The following is a 24,788-nucleotide window of genomic DNA, read 5'->3' on the forward strand; positions in this document are numbered from 1 at the left end:
GGGTTCCTAAAACACTCCAATCTCTAAAAAAGTTGCAGCAGTTCATAAAAATGTCATTTTATGACTAGTTACATCACAGTTAATCTTTATGACTAGAGTTACTTCAGGAAAGCAGTTCTCATCTTTGGTTTTGGCCTTACATGAACTAGACATTAGCTTAACAATCAGGTCAAAATTCAGCTCTATTCCTACAAACTGAAGCCATTCAGAAAGCTATCTATAACATGTAAGGTATTAATTAATTATAACCTTTCCACAGGACTCCACTTAAACCATCTGAACTATCTCTTTAAGACACAGACACAGAAGAAGGAACATACTGTAAGGATGATGACAAGCACTTTAAATAAATGGAAATTAAGATCATGGTGAAAATAAAAGAGGCATTGACATGTTATCAATTAGGAATGTGCAATGTCTCAAATATTCTCAGTGTATTGTGACTCTTTCACCATGGCACAATAAATGACTGCAACATTCAAGTACAAATTGTGTGTTTTGGTCACCTGCATCTAATTTATTGAGGGTTCAGTTTGACACTGACAGAAGACAGCACACTTAACCAACTATTCAACTATTCATCTTATATAAGAATGTATAAACAACTTAGTTCTTAAGACCAACAGTCTAAAGCTAAAAGAGGTGTAGCGGTACATATGTTACATCACCTGAAATGTTGCCAACTGCTAATGACAAATGTTTTAACTTCACACAGATACAGGTTTACCCAACAAAAACAGGAAACAAATCTGCTGCCAAGTGAACAAATGTCTTCACTTTGTTTATCAAATCCATCCCATGCAACAAAATAGTAGAAAATGTAGGGAAATCACATCCACAGTGACAAAATACACCTTGTTATTGTTATCACCAGCTGCTGAATGGCGAAAGGTGACTGTTTCTGTTTTTAATTGTGTCTGCGTTTGTCTGTCTGTTAGCAAAATATCTCATGAACCACTGGATGAACTTCAATAAAGCTCTCAGAAAGTAATCAGTGGATACCCATCTATAACTGATTAACTTTTTGAGTCAACCAGATTTAATATGGCTGTCACAGCTAATAAAGCTTAGCAAACAAAAATTACAACTACTCAGTCAATTTTACAGACACTGGCCTGAAATCTGTTGTGGTGTTAGCTATGAGTCATTCTCAACTTATACTCAGAGCGTAACTGTTTGCATACAATATTTGTTTAAAACTTTATTTTTAACTAGTTGAGTCGACTAAAAGATTGTACATTTTCTGGACCAATCAACTTCAAATATTTATAAAAATGTTAAAGTGTAACTAACCTCCCTGTCAAAGCTTAAGGCCGCCCCTAGACAGATTTTGAAAATTCCACAAAAGTGGGCGGAGCCAAGAAACACTAAGAGGTGCTGCAGAGTGTGGGCATGAGCAGAGGGGGTGGAGGGGTAGGGGGGTGTTGTCAGGATGACGAAATGTAACAGCTAGCTTAATTTATCAAATAGTGAAACATGGAGAGAGCCCAGAGTGATGTAGGTAGTTTTGCCACAGAACAGTCGTTCGAGGTGGAGGATTATTTGGGAGTTAGTTACACTTTCAGGTTATAGGCTAAACACTAAAAAAAACTAGATTGGCCCCACTACATTAAAGCAACCTGTATAGCTTTAGGATCAAAGCTGACAAAGGAGATGTAAATATACCTTTTTATTTTTGTTCTACAAATTCAATTTTTGGGGCAAAACTTGGCACTCCCCTTGCCCACAATAAACTAAACTGCTGACATTTCAGTGACACAACAAGAGCATTTATAGCCAACAGCAGCTTGCCCAGCTTTTAGCTACTATCCATCAATAAACATCGACTTGATGAAGAAAAATTATGATAATATGTTTTGCAGCACCAAATTTCTGTCATGATTGAGGCACAATTCCCCCCGCTGTTGTGCTTCTTCCTGGTGTCTCCCTTCAAAAATCAGAACGACACAAAGACCCACTGATGCTGACTATACTTCTCCTCTTCTCTTTCTGTCAGTCTCAGAATTACTCTCACACTGAGAGCTGCCCTATTAAAAGCTACAGGAAAAAGCAGGCCGCCTTTGTCCCATTACTGTGTGGCAGAGCTGATGTTAGTGAAGCTGGCAGCCATGGATGACTGGGAGCCACCAAAGGCCTTGGTCAGCTGACATTATCCTGCCTCTCAAATGTTATCCAGCCCCGCAGCACTGTCTCCTTCTGTGAGTGTGCATGTGAGTATGTGTGGCTTTGTCCTTGTCCAAGTGTAACTCACGGATGGCATTGCCATTTGTGTCTGCAGGTAGATAGGAAAGGAAGGGAGTCAGGAACATCGGGACAAACAGAGAGGGCAACAAAGAAGGTTGTAATTTGAGTCAATCTGAAACAGAAAAGCAGGAAAGATACGAAAGCTGAACCAGAACTAGTCACCACCAACAGATTGAAAAGAATCATGCAAAATCACAAGATGTCACACACAACGCAAGTGCTGTAAAGGACTCTGAGCTACTACCACACCAAATTTCAGCCTAATATCTGGTAAACTTAGTGAGTTGTATCTAGTTTTGTGTTGTTTATGTTGATTAGCTATAGTGACCACCTTGAACTTGGTTGACTCCAAAAGTTAATCAGTTTTATATATATATAAATTTTATATATATAAATCTCAGCTACCTCTATGCCAAACTTTAAAAATAACCTCGTTAGATACATTTTTAAGGTTAATCATTTGTACATGTAGATTCAGTGATGACGCTCAGTAAGTTTAATTAAAATTTATCCAGAGGTTCGTAGGATATTTTGATAACGGACAAACACACTTAGACGCATACAGACAAAAACATTATTGTCCACTTTTCATTTTGGAGGTGGGCAAAAAAAAAATTGAGTTTTCATTTATTTTCTCAAAATATAAATATCTGTTTTTTTTTGTTATGGTTGAGGTATGGACCGCATCTGGCACAGGATTACACACGAACCGAGCCAAATAGAAATCGCCTGAGGTATGTTGGGTCATTGACCATTAAAATTTTGTCACAGCTGTAATGCTGAAGGTCTGAACTGCATAAAGGGGTAGAGATTAGCTCTCAGCGCAGTTCTGCAAGGGTGAAGCCGAACCTCAGCACACTGTCCAGATGGGTCAGTCGCACAGAGCCAAAGCCCTCTTTAACCTGCTGGATCAGGGAATCAGCCATACTTCACAGCTAAAGCGCAGATCACACACAGAGACACAGACAGTCTCCCATGACCACAAACACTTGCACGCTTGGGGACACATTTTTGCCTCCTTATACTCACAGCCAGACCAGGTGCAGCCAATCAGATTACTTGAAACATTCCATCCATGGTACTGCTATGAAAAGTAATAAAACACAGTTCACTAGTTTGTGTATTGTAACGGTTGTAAAATAGCCATTGCAAAGCTTTATAGATTGAATGTCATAAAAAGATCCATTTATTTCTTTGGGAATAAGCAATAATAGAGTGCACTTAATATCCTGCCTTACAGACTTGTTTATTTTCATGTAGACTGGAGCATTAGAGATGCCATTATAAGGCAGTTTAAATTGGTCCACTGAGGTTCAGTCTAGCCCGTATAACAAGCGCTGTGATTCTAAAACATTTATGCAACATCGCCCAACATTACGGCTTTTAGTATTTGCCACAGAGAATTGTTTGGTCCCCGGAGACGATCAAGGATGTTTTGTGAATGCATGAAGCTGTTTTCTGTCAGTTACTTCTTCCGTCTTTAGTCAAGTGGAACCTAATGAAGGAACACAATTTAAAACCCCATTCCCACCCAAAAACATCCATTAACTTGTTTGTGCTTTTTGTAGTTTATCACTAATTAATGCAGAATTAGGAGGTTGATTGTCCTGATAACTTCTCAGTTGTCAGGAAGAGATTTTGAATATAGTTTTTTCTCTCTCACTCAACTTCAAACAAATGATTCTGCATATTAAGTGCAACTCTGGCTTGCTACTTTGAATGCTAGTAACAGCAAAAAAAAAAAAAAAAAAAAAGGGAAGGGAAAAATAACTGTGCATTATTAGGAGTTACTGTTTCTCTGCATAATTGTCAACAAACTGAGAGATGCACAGTCTAAATAAGAACATAAATCTGTTTTGGGGCATGTTTTTACCACGACTAGGCAACTTCTGTGACACAAAAATAAAGAATTTGGTTTTGTTGTTCTCAAAAATCACTATCAACAACTGGGTCAAATAATTAAAAACTCAGCTCATCTGCTAGGTTGTTTTCAGGACCATGCCATGATCAGTCTGAGCATAGACGTAAGGCCTGCGTGTCCAGTCCTGCTTCAAACTATCAAAAACCAGCTCAAGTCAACATGAAAATAAACAAGTGGTAGTACAGTATCTGTAACATGGAGCCCTGTGTGCCTGGGCTCCATGTTACAGATACACTACCCCTGCGTTCCACCCAGTATCTAGGTACACTGCTGTCATGTTAATAAATTACCACTATCTTACTGTGGACATTTTATGCTTAAAACCATTATAGACTGATTACACTCTCTCACATATAATGAAGAGCACACTGTGTTTCGAACACACACTGAAAACCTCATCAAATGGTTGCAAAGACCATTTATGTTCTTGGCTGATATTTTATGTTTTAGCAGGTCCATCATCTGGTGTGAAGGAGGCCTTAGCTGGATTGCATGTTTGTTTTTTATTCATTTTGCATTTGAGTCTGTTGTCAAAACTGACACTTAAGTGGGATGGTTGGTTAAAAGCTGTATATCACTGGCTGCAACTGTTGGAAACTAGTTGGCTAATTGCAAGAAAATTGCAAAAACACCTGAAAAATTTCCATTGCAGTCTTTGTGACCAAGGGACCAGAGAGCTGTGAGCCCTTTTCATATGGCCAGTTTTTGAAAATCACAATGTTTTCTTTGTGTGCACAGCTTGTAAAACTGCATTCTTGGCCACACACATTATTTTTTCTTTCACCTCTGCCCACATCATACCCGCCTTGGCTCGTTTTCTACCCACCTTGGCAGCTGTCCCCAGCTTTATGATTTAATCTACCGAAGTACATTTTTGAAATGAGTCATGCAGATTTAGACCAGATTTTCACAAAGCATTATTTATTCACCAGCATGGCTTTTAGACCTGGATGATTGCCTTAAATGTTTTCTGTCAGAGGAGAGCTCCTGTGGTGGTGTCAAAATACAGCTGTAGCTCTCTTGAGACAGGTTGGAAATGCCCACGACAAAGTTCAGGTTGGTATGAGAAGGATTCAAGATGCCTGAATTGACTCTGTGACTACATTAAGAGAAATTTTGTTGCACAAGATTTTAAACATATCCAAAATTCAAGTAACCTGATTGTGTATTCGCGACTCGTGCAAGGAAACTGAGAACAATCGTGAACATTGAGAGACATTTTAGAGCCATCTCCAGCCAACACACACACACACATTAGCCATTGCTTGTATTTGCAGAGACATTTATATGCTCCACTTTTTTTTGTAAGTTGCACTCCAATACTTCATTTTTGTTTTGGAGCTGGACTGGTTAAAACCAATTTGTTGTTAGATTATGTCAGAATCCAGTTGTAAAGATTACTGCCCCCAATGAGGGCATGAGGGTCACAGGACCAAGGTCTATGAGCCACAGTTTGCTACTGCATTATAGCAATCAATAAAGCATTAGTACAACAGATGTTAAAATAGGTTAAACAGATTTCACAATACATATTGTGAATCATGCTAGAGCTTCCCCAAAATTACAATATTACGTTTTAATTATGTAGCCCAGTTCATTTTAGGTTCCATACATATTATGCTGTGTTGTTGCTTCCGCTACATAAAACAACCAAATTCCTTTTAACTATAGTAATGCTGAGTTGAATTTTTAAAAGATCTGCGAGGCCAAAGACACCCGTAATGTTGAGTAACACGAAGGTGAGACTAGGAATAAATATAGGAAAGGAAAAAAAAATAATTCAATTCTTTTTCTTTTTGGGGGAGAAACATAAAAGAACCAATCCATTATCTGAGCAACACCCCTGCTGTGCTGATTCCCTTTAGCTATTAGCAGCTTAGGACACAAATAGATCACAGAAGATATTAAAAAACAGCAGGAATTTAACAGTTTAAAAGCTTCATCATAATCCTTGCAGTGGAACAGAAAACATATCTGAATGTAGTGAAATTATTCAAATTATTCTGTTTTAAAGGTTATTGTTTAAAAATGCATAACATGTTAATGGGTGCTTTTATTGAAGATGAGAAAAAGAAAGATTAAATGAGGAGATACAGAAAAAAACACTCATCAGCTGATCATCCACTTGAATCCTGTCACTACACAAACTGTACTGTGTTTTATTCATTTATTCGGTTTTATTTTTATTCTTTTCTCAAGCAAACCCAAACTAGAGGATGGCATTATTTTGACCCTGCTGAGACAGAAGCTGGTTGAGCACAAGCAGTGCTGAAGCCAAAGCAATAATAAAACCTCAGGAGAGAAATATAATGTTCATAAGAATAACAATGTACAGCTATATGACTACGCTGTTCCCAAAGCTTTGTCTTTCAAATCCCAGTTGCAGATTTGTGCTTGGCAGGATACGAAACATTCTGTCAGGCTTGATGAAGGTATAAAGTAGGTAAAAGAGCTGATGTTAACATTTAACTGACAGTAACTGTAGCCCTTAAACTGTCTAACTCTTTTATAAATAGTGCTTGTTTATTCTGGAGGCTTTTCTTTTCTATAAGCTTAGTAAAATATGAATACATTGTTTTGCTATTTTTTATGAAAAATTTTGTGTCTTTAAAGGGTGTGTAACATCCTATTTTGGTACCAGAACGCCTACAAATCTTGTTAGTAATAACATAAATAAATAAGAGTAGACTTTTTTAATGTTGTCAAATGCGCTTTTTTGACATACCAAAAGGCTTTGTGGAGCAAACCTACAGCAAATGGAATCTGCACTACAATTTATGGACTGATGACAGTAGGCTAGCCTTGGTATGAAACAGTTTCCCTCTAGTGAGGACAACCAGAGAGTGGGCCTGAAGTTGAATTTTTCCAGAAATCAGATTGTTGTAAAGACAAAAAAATATATAGCTGCTTATTACAACACAGCAGGATGAAGGAGTGAGGATCTGGACTTTCCCCAAGAATCCGGATATCCAAGCTGCAGAAGAGGACGCTTCGAATGGGAGGGGGTGCTGCATCAGCCCAAGGAGGGTGGAGGGTGAAGTGGAGAGCTGCCAAACACCCAGGCGAGAGGGCAAAAAAATATAACCCTTTATATACAGAAAAAATCAAGAATGTAGCTGTTTTGTGGTGCTGGGAACACCCCTCTAAACCCATCCGAGGCATGGTGTTAAGACAAAAGATATGATTTTTGTCCTCTGACTGCTTTTTCTGGCTACACAGGGCTTAGAGGTGGCACTATCCACCGTTCAGAGCCCAAGTGACACTGGCTAGAGTTGCGGCTGGCAGCCGACTGCTGCTCTGCAGCCATCTAAGACTCTGTACACTTGAGCTGGTGGACCTTGCTATCATTACCTTCTTCATTGATGACCATTGAGTTCTGCCAGAGACTTAGTTTTGTAATTTTTTTGTTTGTTTTTTTACATATTTCTAAATTTCTGACATAAAAATGAATAATACTAATGTATAACTATAATTCCTACACAATTTAAAAGTAAAAAAAAATTAAAAATGTACAAAAATCCTATAAACTTTTTCTTGACATGTAATTCTGAACCCACATACAGCCATCATCCCATGTCCCTGCACCTTCTGACCACTCTCTTCATATTCAGCTTCAAACATTATGATTTGAGCTCCTTTTCGGGCTATAAAATCCATGTTGAGAAAAATAAAATGTAAGCAGTCACAATAATAAACACTAGGGCAGTTTAAGTGATTATGTCAGAGAGCCTTCACAACACAAATCCATGAAAATCCATGCAGCTAAATCCATGAAAATAGCACAGTATGTCCATGTTTGCTCAAAGATGCATTCTGAGTGGAAGCTAAAATAAAACATTTTTATACATAAATTATCTGTTCTTACAACAGAGACTTAAGATGATTTTCTATTTTAGATAAATTCACATTTTTTTTGTGTAATCATGGAGCTAAGCTCTGCAGTCACAGCACTTTAGAAAAAAGAGTCAGAACTAAAGTCTGAAGCCTTTTTTCTCAAGCTGGCTGTTTGGACAAGCTCAAGTTGGTCTGACATCATGTCGCGGCTTTAATTTCACACAGTCAATGTTGCAATTTATTTTTTTACACCTTCAACAGTCAATAATGTATCATATGTTCATACTCAGACTTAACACTCACTCTAAGCATCATCTCTCCCATCTATGATTACATATTAATTGTAGGGGAAAAAGCACATATTTCAAAAGGAAATAAGTAATTGTAGGAACAAAACCAAAGGCTTTGATAATATCTAAAGTGAGTGAGAGAGTTTATTTTTTGAGGTGTTTACTGGAAAAATAAAAAGAAGCTTTAAAATTTGGCTTTGCAGGTAGCAGCAGAGCAATTAATTGTTTATTAAGCACATAATTTGTCTGCGACTTTACTGCTTTTTTAATGTCAAATAACATCCTTTAATACTGTAATGAGCTACAGTTGCAACACAATTATTGCGACAGATTGCCTAATTAATCCTTTTATTATGTTCATATTTCTACATGCGGTTTAATGTATTTTCACAGCATAAAGAGCAAATTGCATTGTAATTTAACTGGTGGTTGATCAGCATTTTTCTCCAAGTTAAAGAAGCTGTAAACATGGTTTAGGCACTGGGAACATCTGCTGCAACAAAACTGACAATTCTAACTTGAAAGATGTATAAATGTTCCCCGAATCATTGTGCACTTATTAGGCCTTCCTTTCAAAACAGTATCCTATTTTTTAAACCTGTGCTCAGTGAAATGAGTGTGAAGAAAATAAGAAGTGGGCTTGAAAACTGGACTGATTATTTGAAGATAGACACTGAAGGTGAGATATTTGCACTTCTTGTCCATAAAACTGGATTTCTGGTAAAATAAAACAAAACAAAACAAACAAACAAAACACAACACTTTCCATAGTGAAGTTTTTTAAAAACTTTGCTTATGATGGATCCATGTAGATAGGAGATGTAGAGATTTTCAGAAACAATGACATGGCAGCCTATTTTGTGAATGCATCACTTCTTGCACTAGATACCATAACAACACCAATATGATTTTTACAGGGTTTTTTGAGCATCTGTCTCACCTCTTTAGGATCCCATCACCAAAAAATCTTGATACAACAGGTCAGATACTGAACTTTGATTAAAATTGTTATTAACTGGAAGGGAACTGTAATTTGTATCAAAGAAAAAAACAAAAGCTACAATTGTTTCTGGGTAAGCTAGGAATGTTTTTGATCTGTGTTTTGTTGTGTTGGTCATGTGGAAATTCTTGTATTGGTATGGACATGCATGGGTACCTCAGCATTCGTGTTAGAATGTATAGATAAAAAAAACAAATCCTAATTTTAAAAAATTATTGAAGGGGTGAAGAGGGGACTACAAACACTGTGGATATGCAGGACTCTTTTTATACGTATGTCATATAAAAATGTTAAATTTTTCATTTGCAACACACGTACTGCACATATTTTCCATGTGATGTTTGGAATGATTTCAACATGTTCATGTGATCCCATTCGACAAAACAAGGTAAATTCATGTTTATTGTATGATACTACAAATTTGGAAAAAACCTGAAACCCCAATGAGAATACAAGCTGTTAATCCATTTTATCCATTTTATATTTTTCAGGTTTTGTCTTCCCATGCAAGTTCTAAAATAGAAATAGTCTGAAATTTCTTGATATCAGCCTGTTATGTCCTTTCTTATTTTGATACCAGAAATAAGTTAGAGAGGTGAATTAGAACAAACAAAGACAAGCATCAACACAATAATTTTTGAATTGTGTGTACCATATTAAAAGACTGATTTTTATCAGTCAGTGACTCCTATTTGACACACATGAAACCTTCTGAATTCTAAAACTAATACATTTTTAAAGCCTGACTTAAGGTTTGCATAGATAACACAGAGAATCTGTGCTGTGTGCAGATAATAATAATAATAATAAAAAACAACACATTCATGAAAAGAATGAGTAAGGGGATAAATAAGTAATAGTGCTTTCCAAAGAGAAAAAAGCTGGAAAAGTAAATAAATGAAAAGGCAATTAATAATAAATAAATGAACAGATAGTGCATACACACATAATGCATATGAAATATTAAGAAACTATAAAAGCAAATAGGTAAGAGGAAAAAGCAAAATCAATAGAGAAACATGTGAAAAGTAAAAAGGATCAAAATATACCAAAAGTAAAAATAAAAACTAGAGAAATGATTATGCTTATAAAAAGGCAAATAATACTTTTTGTAGTACCTAACTTATTTTCTTTTACAGAATTGCTCTTTCTGAGGCCTTCACTCAGTTTCAGATGGCCACATCTGTGACACTAAATACTTTGCCTCTGGGCTCGGCGGCATATGTCATAAACTCAGTGACATGACTTTGAAGGAAACATCTCCAGACTTCACACGTAGTTAAAAAAAAAAAACTCTTGGCTGCAATTAGGAGCAGGGCAATTAACCTTGCAAATGAATATTTAGAGTAAAACCTTAAATATAACTGTGACACATTTACACACTCACACCAGTGAAAAGACATGCACGGACAAACCCACACATACAAACAAGACTCAGAGGACATTAAAGCAGAAGTGTAATAGCATCATCACATCCACATGCTGTATAACTGCTCATGTGTATGAACAGCAAAGACATCATGTCTGAATACTACCGACACGTCATCGCTGTATGTTTGACTGGGTATAATGGGTGTATGTGTGTGTTTTTGCATTAGATAATTTAACCATTTTTGGCCAATTTTAAATGGGTTAACCAACTTAATCAGGCAGAATGAGTCTCCTGTGGGTATGTGCACATGTGTCACGCAAAGTGAACTGTCAGTCAGCTGTATATGTTGTTCAAAGGAGGGGAATCCTCTTCAACTTTTCTCTCTATTTCCCAATAATAATGAAGTACTCATTATACATTTTTATGAAATTTCTAATTTGTTTTGTTTACAACAATGTTTTCTGGTATTATTTTAAATCAACAGCAAATATCAATTGTTATGTAAGTTAAATTAGTTTAAAAGAATAAATAAAATACATAATTTAAATATCAAGGGAAAGAGCTGCTGTTGAATTGAAGACCGTAACAGTACTGCAAAAGACGGGAAAATTGTCAGCTGGTTTTGTTTAATTTGTTCCTCTGTTCTTTTCAATAGGAAAACAGCCAATAGGGCGTTGAAACTGTTGAATTTGTACATAGTGCAAAAAGCTGAAATAGTTTACTTCTTCGAACATGTCAAGAGAAAGAAATGCAAAATGTGAAAGATGAATATTGGAACACTGTTGAACTAAACAATGAACAAATAATGTTATTGCTGATCAATGTAAGAGTGTACACAAATCATAATTTTGATTGTAATCAGATCTTTGCTTCGCAGCAAAAAGCATTTTGGTTTCTACGATCAGTCTCCACTGGTCTTGTCAAAACAATCAAGACTGAGTGCTACAGAATTACATCTGTAATAATAACAAATTACAGCTCACTCTTCCTTGATTCGTACTAACAAACAACTGGTGTACAATATCATATGACTGCAGGGTAGATAAGATTCAATGCACACATTACCCATTCTGGCAGTGTTTGTGTTTTAACTGCAAGTATTTGATCTAAAGATGACTGACTCATTAAGTTATACGTTCAGTAACAATCCTTACTCACAGTCTGTCTCTGAAATGGATCGTAACTCGTTTTAATTTCATCTCATCAATCACCCTGTAATTTGACACGGCAGTTTTCTTTTTTCCTCAATTCCTCCTGATAAATCATACTTTATATACCACACACAGACAAAAAAAAAAAAAAAAAGAAAAAACAATTGCATGACAGCATGTTTCCAAAAAACTCGTGAACACTGCAAAACCTGTTCCCATAAATAATCCCAGTCTCAGGAGAGAGTGGGCCACAGTGTTTGCAAACCATAGCTGGTCACCAGCGTTAAAGAGACACATACTAATAAAGAGCTGAATAAACAGAAAGAAAAAGGAAAAAGAAGGAAGCAGTGATGGCTAAAACATAGCTACAGTTTACTGTAAATGCTCCTCATTACAATAAATGACTTCATTATAACAAAGATGTGTTCAACCTCCCTCTGTGCTTCAATGAGTTTAACTGTGGAACAATTTGTTGAAGTGTGCTCAAGTAATAGAGCCGCGGATGCAGACTGTTGTATTCACACTTGAAATCCTCTCAACATGCTGGCCCAGGACCGCCATAGAGTATTTGTACCTGCGCGGAGCACCTGCTTATGCACACAGAGGCAGCTGTATCCCACAGATAGGCCCCGTCCCCGCCTTCCTGTGTGCCTATTAAGACATTGAAGCTTTTAGCACCTAGCAGCACTAATCCTATAGCCTTATGCTCACTGATACCGGAGCCAAATGGCCTCACGGAGAGGTTCTACCCATCCCTCTCTCACTCCATCTCTGAGAATGAGCGTCTGTGACTGTTTGTGATGAATACACAAGGCGAAAGAGGAGAGGGGTAAATGCAAGACTTTGCACCACTGAGGCCAGTGGGGGCGGTGGGGAGGCACTAAGAATGAAAGAGGCAGAGACTAAAAGAGGGGTGTCAGGAAAGGGAGGCTGGGGTGTTGTTGCACATGGATGGCATACAAAAGCACTCGCATGCACTCTGCCCCTGCATTTATGTCCTGCATGCAGAGCGCACGAGAGTTTACGCTGGTGTGTGGTTGTGCCGTGCACCCTGCCGTCCGTGTATGTGTGCATGTGTGCGTAGGTGAGTGTGCAAGGCCGAGGTAGGTTAAACTTGTACTTGTGAAGTGTTCCCAGAAGAGATTAATCATCCTGTGCTGGAATGCAGCATCTCGGTCATAAATCATCACCTGACCTCTCCCTCTCTGTCTCTCTCTCTCTCTTCCTCTCTGCCACACGTAGCGGTGGAGTCGGGGTAAAAGGAGTGTCATTGAGCATCGGCAGTAAACAAACAGCCGACAGCCTTGGCAGAAGTGAGGAGACGAAGGAAACCTGGACTAATTATCAAATACTTGTGTCTGATCTGGATCAAATGGTGTAGAAATGGGTTATGGTCTTAAAGAGTTGAAAAAGAGAGAGTTTTCAAAAGTGGCTGAGAGTGATTTCAATCAAAATGTGAACGGAAACTAGCACAGAAAAATGAGAATCATCAGCCTTCAGCTAACTCAGAGTAAGGGAGGGACTTCCAGGTGCTGGTAGATGCTCTGAAAGTCCATTCAACATATTCCAGACAATTAAAGGTCCTTTAATACAGATGTTGCAACTATCACAAACGTGTTGCAACAGTTATAACCAATCTGGGTTTGGTTTGATTGATTCTCCATAAAAAGATAAACCAAGAAATTATGAATAAAAACAAGGCAGAAGTTCCAAAAAACAAAGTTTCATCAGTTTTTCAAATGGCTACTTGTGATTGGTTCTTATTTACCATCATGTAAGAAACAGCTCAAATAAGCACAACTGCAAACTGTTGCAAAGAACATGTTTTAGTCTTCAGTTGATATAGACCTTCAGATTAACTGTGCAATGAGCACTTTTTGTACTATTTAGCTATTTAGCCTGTTTAAAACCTTAAAGTCATTTGACTTGTATAAGACAAGGTTGAATAAATGGCATATTAGTACCATGGCTGAAACTCTACCAACATGCATTATTCCCTTGGCTTCTCAGTCAAGTGTTTTTCTTTGTTCATTACCTCTGGCTCCTAAATACCAGGATAGTTGACAACTTTTTGACAAAAAATGCTGCAAAATATGTTCATCTACATTGGCGCTCGTGCCTCAATTGTGAGCAACAAAGTCAATTTTGGGAATCAGGCGAGGAGTCGTGGAAAAGTTGGATGTTCAGCTCCTGCATGAGGGCATTGGGTGGTTCACCTCACAGCAGCAACAATAAATCACTCCTCTGTAAATGGTCAGGTACTGGACTGAAAACGAGTAAAACAGCAGCCCGAGTCAAAAGAAAAACTTTGAAAGCCCTTCAGAAAGTCTGAAAAAATTTTGCTCAGGACAACTTTGAAAGATTGCAAGAAAATCTGATAAACTGAAAGCTCAATATGAAGATTGCGCGTTGATATGCTTTTTCTGCCTTTAAACAGTTTGTTGCTGTGCTGACACTTGTGGTATATATTAATTAGCCCTGCATGAGTAAAGGAAAAAATAAACACGTGTTGAGAGAAGCAAGAATTACTGCAGATTAGTCTCATGTTTAGAGCAATGGCAAGTAGGTGAAGGTGGGGGTATGGGACTGGGGGATCATAATTGGATGGGAGTGGGGGGTTAAATATTTTGAGAAGAAAAAAAAAAATACTAATGAATCTGAAGAGTGTTTATGCTTAAAAGGCCCATTCCAAGTGCAAATTTAACAGAATCTGATGGTTTTATTAGATACAATACTTTTTACTCAATTACTTAATTACTAAATTACTCAATTTTGTAATATACTGAGTCTGATTGTACTGTGTTCTAACTGGACTGAATCTGGGTCTGTTTGGGACTGAACTGAACTGCATGGAGTTTGATATGATTTGGACTTTTTCTAGTGCTCTGAAATTACTTTTGTTGTGCATAAACAAGAGCTGAACTGAGCTGGTGACCCATATTTTTATTTTATCAATATAAAGTTGTTGATATATGATATATGCTTATAAATGATATATGCTTTATAAATGCTATAATATTGCTAATTTCTATAATATAAAATCAAAGACAGTAGGAAACGTTTTTCCATTTTCAAACAAGCAAATATTTACTCAGGTTGCTTCTTTTTTACACTCTGAGCAGTAAGAGTGGTTAGAAAAATCTGTTTCCTGCTGTTACTCAAACGCTGAAGACTGGATGGGAGCCAAAACAGGCTGTTAAACAAATGTTTGCATTAAACCTTTACATCCTTCCTTGGTGAGACTGGAAGCTAGCTGGTAATCAATGGTACATGTTGCTTGTTACAAAAGGAAACACAAGAGAGAGGCTCCTTTACTAGGTTATGTTCAAGAACAGGAAATTGATTCTTTAATATTAAAAATTCAACAGCTGAGTTTCATTACTTTTTGAACCTATTCCCTTTCCCTTGTGGAGTGGGAAAATATCACAGTTTATTAAATTACTTCTCTGAAAAGTCTCCGGGGATGCCATCTTAACTCCCGTCCTCTTTCACAAGGCCATTTTAGACTGTAACTAGACATGTCTACTTAGAAAGAGACACAGCAAGAAAAAGGGTGAGCAGATAAGCAACAGAGAATGCTCTAAATATGCTGTTTGCATTGGCTGCCGCAAAGAGTTTGAGTTATTTTGTTTGCTGTGAACTGCACAGAATCAAATGATACCACAAATAAAAAGAGGGGAGAACTGAAAACAGTTAAAGTCACAGCAGTTCTTCGCTTTAAATGAGGCGTTGTATATAAATTTACATGCATATGTGGACTAGCTGATACAATTGACACTGCTCAACATTCAAGTGTACTTATGATAAAGTTCATCTTAACTGGTACTCCTAAGCCATCACTCGATCATGTTCAAGCCAGGCACTAACTTCCATCCTGGATGATCAGATCACAAGTAGACAGACGTTTAAATGCTCTCATGATGAACTAAGGACAGATCTGAACATGCAGGTCACATTAAGAGGTGGTCTGGTATATATTTACCAAAAATGGTTCAGCAATCTGAATACAAATACAATCTGAAAGACATATACTTGACAGAACTTCGGAAAGGCAGCAGAGTAAAAAAGAAACAACTAATCTGCCAAAAGTATTGTCTCACTGTTGAGCAGAAGCCTTCTAGCTTCAAAATGCATTTTTTCAAGAAATGCAAAAAACAAAAAGGTCTTTAAAAAGAGGGTGGTCAGAGTTTGTGTTTTGTCGCAGATAATTAAAAAACTTTTCCAGATGTAAAAATTATTGTGTGAAGAAAAGGCTGTACTTACTTTGACAGCTTTTTATTTTCGACTATCATTTTGCCTTACACTAAAAGGACAAGGTTGTTCCATCACTTAAAACACAGATAGATGTGAAGGAGGACCAACAAAGTTGATTTATGCAAAAACATTAAATGTTGAAAAATTGAGATACAATATTTTTGTGCAACAGCATTGATAGTTAAAATCCTAGCTCATTTAAATTAGTCAAACAGCTAACTGTAGGGATATTGTATTGATCTATTTTTATCAGCTAAATCCTTTAATAAATCAATTGTTGGCATGCTTGTCATTGGAAAATTGTTGATTTTATCAGGCTGTATTGATCAGTGGATTACCCGAACTCTATCTATGACTTTTCGCTTTATTGTAATGTTTGTTGTATTGATCATACCCTACTATGGTCACAGTAAGGTAAAGTACACTGTGTCAACTGTGTCATAAGAAATTTGAATGCAAGTGTCAAATGGTAAGCTGCTTTTCCTCACAGAGTTTAAAAACAAACAAAAAAAAACCACTGCATTCTTTGGGAGTTTTACTGGTTAATGTCTTCAGTTTTGTTGCGCTAACAACAAAACTGAGTTCTGTAATATTAGAAATCATTTTATGTTTCTTTATTTTTGTCATTTCAAATCTGTTAGGTTACACATATAGGCTTGTCAACCTTTCTATAAATAAGTCCACAATAAAACTTCTCAGGATAATCTGAGCACGTTCATGTCCTAATATTGATACAGTTCAGGTGACTTAATTTATTTGTAATTTGACAGAAGCATCAGTTGACCTACCTATGTCCTGTTTGTTGCTCTAAAGACTGTCTGATGTAGGCTATGTGTTTATTTGCATATAGAGAGGCTAACTGAGATCCAATCATTCAGGGTGCGTTTTACTGCCAGGCGTGAACACTCGTATTTAGGGCCGTCCACTCGTGACAGAATCAGCCAGGATTAGTGCTATGTCTGAATGGAGCCTTAGTGACTGCTCTGACTGTCTGCAGGGGAAAAAGGTTCAGGACTTTATGGCTTTATAAGTCTGACTAATGATCAGGAAGACTCCGAAGAAATGTCCTTTTTATTGCACCCCTCAGGAAACAAAAGTATAAAAATTTGTCATTTGTAAGGGATCCCACTTGCCTCTCCATATTGATGGGAAAAACGGTGGTTTTGTACTTGTACCTTGTACTGCTAAACTAGGACATTTTGTAGCATTATAGGAAAGATTTGGAAACATTTTAGGTGACAAAAATTACTGCACAATTGGACATTTGGTGTTATTTCAGATGACAGACAGCACTTTCTTTCGATGGCATTAACATTAACCTGAGCACAAGGCTCACTAGTTTCTGGAGTGAAATAAGAACAATTGGTTTATAAAGAGAATGACACTTTTTATTATTCACAAACACATGTATTAGTCAGTAAACAAGTTTGAAACTCAATTTTACACAACTTAAATTTAGCCAAGAAACTGAGAGGTGAAATTAAAAGCCTAGCATTCCTTAAAGAAATGCATATTGCCTGCAGATTCCAAAGACTTAAACTAAAAACGTTTAATGATGGAAGGAATAAAGCTATAGCCTTTTTAGTCAAACTTTATGAAATATCTGAGTTCTAGACATTTTTGTGGTGGCTAAAGTTGATTCGCTGTGGCTCACATGTTGAACTGGGATGACCAAAGATGTTAATACATTGTAGATGTACATCTAAATATTGCTTTCTGAGAGTTTTTATCCAGTGGTTCATGAGATGTTTTGCTAACAGACTGAGATTACATCAATAGCTAATGCCAAAGTTTTAAGCAAAAATATTGTGCAAAGTGTAATACTTGAAGTATGTGTTGGGGATGATGCTCAACTACTATGAGTCTATGCCAATTCATTGCACACAAACTCTACATGATGATGACTCACTACACCACTTGCCTGATGAATAGATAACATTTTATCTGAACATGTTTATACAGGTATATAGTGTGTAATTATGTAACCCCTAATTCTAACGTAAATTAAACACTTAATATAAATCATACACTATACTATGATTACTCTATACTGTTAAATGTAAATAAACCATTTGTTTTGAAAAAAAAAAACCAAAAAGCTCTTGATCAACTTGACATGTTGATAATTAGTCAAGTGCAGTGAGTTGACCTGCTTCCAACTACTATCACACCAAATATTAGCTCAATATCTGTAAAACTGGTTGAGTTACAGCCATTTTTGTTTTCTTAGAACAGCTGGTCATGATGGCTATCTTCCATTGGGATGACTTCAATAGTTAATCAGTTATAGATGTACACCCAGTGATTGATTTCATTGAAATCCGTCCACTGGTTCATGAGATTTTTTGCTAACTGACAGACAAATAAACACACAAAGACATGCATAAACATTATTGCCCTTTTACCTTCGGCGGCAGGTGATAACCAGTAAATCAGCTAAAAATTATCCCACTCTGCCATCTCTTCCAACACAAATACCCACAAAATCCATATGGGCATTTATAGTAATCCAAGATGATTTATACAAGCATCACTTTGTCTAAAGCAAAGCCAAGACTGCACGTCACGCACCACACACAGACACACTCATCATACAACAATACTACATGAAATGCATGCATATGAAAAAAATTGGCAAAAAAAGGCAATGAAGTGGGAAGAGATCATTGTTTTCAGTTATTATGAACATTTAAAAAAAATCACGAAAGCAACTTCAGATCAAACATAGCAGGAGAATAAGATATCAAACAGCAGCAGGTATTGTTCAGGTTTGTGTCTCAGTGGCTCATTTCATTTCCTCTATTGTGTGCCTTGGCAGGTTTCTCTGAGTATCATTGTTTTAAATAAAGAGGCATCCAGTGCTCCATTCTTCTGAAAGGAATTATCGCTCTTTTATGGGTGATGATAAAAGAGCCGACATGATGTGTGTCATGGTTTTCCCTGATCCGTTTGAATTTGTAAAAGTGGTAAGTTGCAGTAAATGGTTTTGGTTGCAGCATTTGTGGTACCAGTCACATAAAGACAGGTAAGAAGAGACTGACGTAATCATAAAATAGCATGACTTAAACGTATCTAAATACTGTATGTAAGTTAAATCAGATTTGGCTGAAATCAATTGTGCTCTCATAGGAAAAATGATAAGCATCCATCCAGAAAGAAGGAATCATCAGTTGTTGTTGTTTTTTTTTTTTTACACACACTAGTTTTTGGCTGCTTACACAACAATTAATCAATGACTGCAATTAATATAATTAGCTCCTTGATCAGTACATCTTTGTAATTTTTAGCTCTGACAAACTTGGAGTATGTTTTTTTTTTTGCTCTGGTAAGCCCTTTTAAAGCAGCAAAATTATAACAGAAATGTTGAAACTTGACACAGACAGAACAACAGACCAGTCATGGATCAAACTGAGAACTACACAGACAATGGATGCGGTGAAATGCAAACAGGGAAAATATACCAATACAGTACAAAACTCTCTAATATTGCTGTGTGTCAAGTTACCTAAATCTTTAATGTACAGGCAACTAATCTGTATATCATTAATTTCAAATCATAGGAATGAAATTATTATAGCAACATTTAAGAGTTGAGATGAATTCCTAAAACATATTTGTTTCAAATTTTAGCCAATAACTATTAGCAAAAGTATTTCATGAACCACTGGATGAGTTTTAATTAAATAACAACCATGTTACATCCCCAAAACCAGGAAGAACTAAGATCTAATCGGTTGAACAACTGCTGTTTTGCCTATAATTCAAAATTATTCCTTTTACATCTAAACTACTCAAGACCTAGCAATAAAAGCAGCATGTTTAGACCAAACAAAAGATTTCTGTAAGCTGTACGTGTGACGATAAAAGCTTACTTTAACCATTCAACATTTCAACAAATAAATAAATTAATAAAAACAAGAGCTCTAAACTTGGTTGACAAGATGAAATCTGATGGTTTCAAAGTGTTTTAAAACTTGATAATGTTGCTATGGTTGCGCTATCAGTGACAACAGTTCTTTGTGTTTCACACCCCCTAGAAACGCACAGGTAAAGAAGAAGAAGGAAAAAAAAATGTTAACACCACACAGCAAATTTGTATTTCCAAAAGAAAACCTGTCAAAACATGAAATCATACAAAGCCTTCAAACGGGAGGCACTTAGCTGCACTCAGGTAATTATACCTGAGTGACAAATAAGTAGTTTTTTTTGTTATAACATCCATTAACTCAGTGCAGTGTAGTTCCAGTTGGCAGAATTAAGGAAAAAAAAAAGAAATAATAAAAAATAAAAACACCACAGAGGTGTTGAGTTTGGGTTTGAAAAGGACTTTTGGCTGTAAATCATCAACCAAAATGCTCTGGCCAAGCCAAAAAAAAAGAAGAGAAAAAAAATCACATTCAATCTACAATGTTGGCAATGTTGGTTCATTTTCTAACACTGAGTGGATTCTGAATTGTTTGGGAAGGACGAAACATATTAACCGGGCTCTCAGCACCAATACAGGTCAAGCCTGCACTGTGAAAATAGCGTTAGTGAAATTAGACCCTTGAGTTTTTCTAAAGCTGTGACTGTGGGCAGTCACGTACAACTTGGGACTGCACGTCGGGTCACACCAGATATCTCTGACCGCATAGCACCCACTACACCGAATCCAGGCGTGAACTTGTTCGAGGCGTGTGTGTGGGTGTGTGTGTGTGTGCACCCTGACGTGCACACGCATTAGTGTTATTGTGTGAAGCCTTCAGTGTTTAATCCCCTAATCTGCTGAACCCTGGAAATCACTGCAGTCATCTGTCAGCCAGGTCAGAGCGGGCCACAGAGCTCACCACGAGCTCACAGATACACACAGCCAGACACACACACACACACATGCTCTCAATGCAAGTCATTTATTCAACAAGGCCAGCCTCATTTCAGTCTAATGAAGATTGATGCACCTCTTCTAGGCCTCACAGGTGTTGCAGTAAAGTATAAATATGTAACCCACATAGAAGAAGAGACAAAGGCAAAACACAGAAACAAAAAGACTGCAAGACATTCACTGTAGACATATATGTTTGCATGTAGTAGAAGTCAATCCATAGTTTATCTCCAGTACTACTGCACAGAGGTAATCGTGTTGATCCTGTTGAAGTGAGGAGTTGAGGAAAGGCTTTGGACATTCAATATCTTACCTGTTGTAGTTGGCTTTTTGAGTGGGCCTAAGTTTGGAGAAAGAGAATTTAATTCTGACCAGATTGATGAGCTAACAGCAGGTCTGAGCGCAGCCAGGACAAAAACGGGTCGCTGCTTTTGTATAAAACAACTTATAACGCAAAGATTTTTATACACTGTTGGGTTTTTTTTCTCATACAATCATTGCATCAAAAGTATTATGATAGTGCAGCTGAAAGTGCCCCGGCCTGCCCCGGGGGCTACAGCTGGCTGCTGCTACTATTATCACTTCCAAATAACCACAGAAACCCATGTAAATAACTACACCATGCAAAACTGGCAGTTCAATGACATTATCAAAAGGTGTTGCCATAAACTGCTATAAAAGCTTTCAAATTGTAGTTTAGATGGCCGCCGTTGCCTTTGGTCTTAACCTCAGGTGGGCAATGTTTTGTTTCCAAATGAGCCAGAGTTACTCAAAGCAATTGAAGGGCCACATATTAAACTGAAAATAATAGTTCTTTAGACAGATCATTTGGAAGACATTTCTATTCTTTTGCCCCCCCAAAAAGTTTGGTTCTGTTTTACTTTTGTATTTAGACTTTGTTTTTAAGCCCCCTCAAGTTTGAGTAATAAAGTTGAGGTTCTCATTGACCTTTTGTTTTAAATACTTGTTTTGTATTCATTAAAGGACATTGAGCACAGGATGTAAATCATACAAGGAACACTTTTGCACCTCAGGTCATATGTTGCCTTGGTGTGGTATAGCCAAGTGGTTTCCAAAGTTGTGGTTGGGACCCCAATGTGGGTCTTGAAACATCAAGTGGGAGTCCTGAATTAACCTCCAGATATCAGATTACATTTAAAAATAATTGTTCATTGCATATTTGTATCAAAATAGTTACAAAGAATACATCATTACTCATGAATGAAAAAAAGGGTTATTGTGGATGTTAAAACTATTTGTGTTATCATCGAACCTTTAATTAGCGAGGTTATTAGTGTTTTTCATACATTTAAACTGGAACAGATGGGGTCACAAATCTTTGTCACCGTCGTCTCGTCTAGGCGTTATCTTGTCAGTCTGGTCAGATATTAACGGTTTGTAACCTGTCCAGATCTGACCTATCCCTTTAACTGTGTGTGTCAGATGTGAGCTTGAGTAGCCTGCAGTGTTCAGGTCCTCAAGTCACGTCTAAACATAGCAGGCCCATTAGTGCGTATGTGTGAGTGTCTGTGTGTATGCGTGCTCATGCCAAATAGGACACCCTGAGGGCTTGTCTGGAGATTGTGGTTGACATGGCCTGCTGCTCTCCAGTGTGAGCTCCTATTAGCACTTAAGACTGTGGCTCACAACACATATGCACACACACCACCCTGGCCTTCATGATTACACCTCGCAGATTAGACTGCTGAGTTTGAGTACTTGGGAAAAGAACAGAAAAATAAATAAAAAAATAAAAGAAACAGACATATGACTAAAGTACAACACTTGTTCCCATGCTTTTAAAAGTCCTGTTGGAGATCATCACATGCAAATCTGAGGGCTTTACTTCCTATTTGAATTATATAGATCTGTAAAAATTTTCAAGACAGAGGGGCGGGAAGCAGGGAGGGAGATCAAAGAGCGTTGGAGATCACAGAGGCACAGGCTGGATGGAAGGAACCTAAAGGTGGAGGAGGAGATAAAGAGGCCACAGAGAGTGTGTGTGTGAGAGAGAGCGTGTGTGTTCCAGTGAGACTGAAGTGCGAATTTCAGCGGGGCGTCTCATCATCAAGATCTCCGTGGCATCTGTGTGTCTGAGAGTTTTTCATGTCACAAGGTGGCAATGACTGCCAGGCTCTGGGGTCTACAGCTGGTGTGTGGGCCTCAGCCTTCGTCACTCTGCTTGATGCAAATCTGAATCCCGGCAAAAAGTTTTCCCTCCTGATACGTCCTTAAACTTTCATATTTGCAAGCGCACGGCTTAAATCTTACACAAAACCAACACAGACAACGTGTATATGTCCACGTGTCCTGCAGTGTTATGTGGTGCTGCTGCAGCTTGAGGATGACCGGCTCCAACATGTCACCAGACAGACACAGTGTAGATTGTGGCGGGGACGTATCAAACACAGACACATCTGCTCCGCCTTTCATTTCTGATTTCACCCTGCATATCTAAAACTTATGGCAGTCATAAAAACAACCGTTTATGGTATAAAAATCTTGAACCATGTCTTGAGGGATGAGAAGGAGAGGCTGCGCTGATGAGAGGAGACAGCAGTGAGGTCAAACAGCCAATTCAGAGCCACCATGTCAGCTCCTCCATTTACATGATGAAGTGAAATCCGTTTTTTTTTCCAAAGGACACTCACTTTCTATACCTGAAAGCTATGAGAGAAATGATGTTGCCATGCAGTACCCAAACAGGAAAAAAGCGTCAGATGTGAGCATCCTCCTCTCATCACCAGGCATGTCTCACAGCTGACCTTTCATAGTAAGAGAATCTCCTTTTTTTATTTATTTATTTTTGTAAGATATTAACATAAAGTGTTTGTAAACCCCTCACGCCACATTCATTTACTCCATCCCTATCCTGACATCTCGACACATGACACATCTGACTGCGCGGACACGCTCTCTCTGTGTGTCCGTTCCGGCGGAAACTCTCACTGCTGTTATTATTCCAATGAAAGGCACCTCAATGTCACAGCTCTCTCTGCACCATCCCAACGAACTGACACACACACACACACACACACGTGCTGTTTTGGGACCGCACCGTTACATTTCTAATAAATACATGACGTACCTGTTCGCAGCTCCACGCGCGGCTATCACCGCATCAGTCTTCCTTCTTCAACTTTTTTTTTCTTTCTTTTTTCCCCCCTCCTTTCCCCTCTCCAGTCGAACAGCTACGTGTTTATTGCATACTTTTCTCTTCTATCCGGACAAGCCGCTGGATTCTTCACAGAGCGAGAGGAGAGCGCGCGGAGGGGGGGTGGGCGAGCTGCTGCTGCTGCTGATGGTGGTGGTGGTGGTGCTGGAGATGGCTGGCTTGAACCCTCCGGTTCAACATCCCACCGCACGCATCAAAAGGAACAATCCACGGCAGAGGGAGCCGCGCTGAGTGACGGGCAGAAGATGCGGCTGCTGTGCGCAAAAGACGCGTCTCTTCCCCGCGGCGCTTCTCCTCGGACCGGAGGCGTGCATGCTCTGAGACGGGACCGCTCGGCGGGCAAAGGGGCTGCGCGAGGCAGGGAGCGACCATCAAGCGCACGGTGCAGAGCAATGACCGCGGCTCGCGGAGCGCGCGTTCACGGCCCAGACAAGTCAGTGGTCATTAACGGCGAGTAAATCCACTGAGGACTGTTGGCTGCAGCTGCAGCACGGCGCACACACTCATTAGCTGGGATTAAACAATTAGCAGTTTCAAACCATGCGCTTGGTTCCTGTCCTTGGATCAAAGGATCAAATCATATAAAATAATAAATTCCTGGACCTATTGAAGGACCTTAAAGGGATATTGCGGCTATTTCAAACGGCGTAGAAGTTAAGAACACTCATACCTTTTGTAGACAGTTG

At 38.1% G+C, this 24,788-nt stretch overlaps 1 protein-coding gene across 4 annotated transcripts in view; it reads right to left on the reverse strand.

The window, feature by feature from the left end:
* The window catches only part of tenm2 (teneurin transmembrane protein 2), a 253,742-nt gene extending 229,213 nt beyond the window's left edge, over positions 1-24,529 (reverse strand). For all 4 annotated transcript variants that reach the window (XM_037977338.1, XM_017419733.3, XM_037977341.1 and 1 more), the window contains exon 1: positions 24,016-24,529. The gene's annotated coding sequence lies outside the window, so the exon portion shown is untranslated. The remainder of the gene's footprint in view (positions 1-24,015) is intronic.
* Positions 24,530-24,788: the final 259 nt, after the last annotated feature.

Source organism: Kryptolebias marmoratus, linkage group LG9 (assembly GCF_001649575.2).
Source record: "Kryptolebias marmoratus isolate JLee-2015 linkage group LG9, ASM164957v2, whole genome shotgun sequence".
NCBI classification, from domain to species: domain Eukaryota; kingdom Metazoa; phylum Chordata; class Actinopteri; order Cyprinodontiformes; family Rivulidae; genus Kryptolebias; species Kryptolebias marmoratus.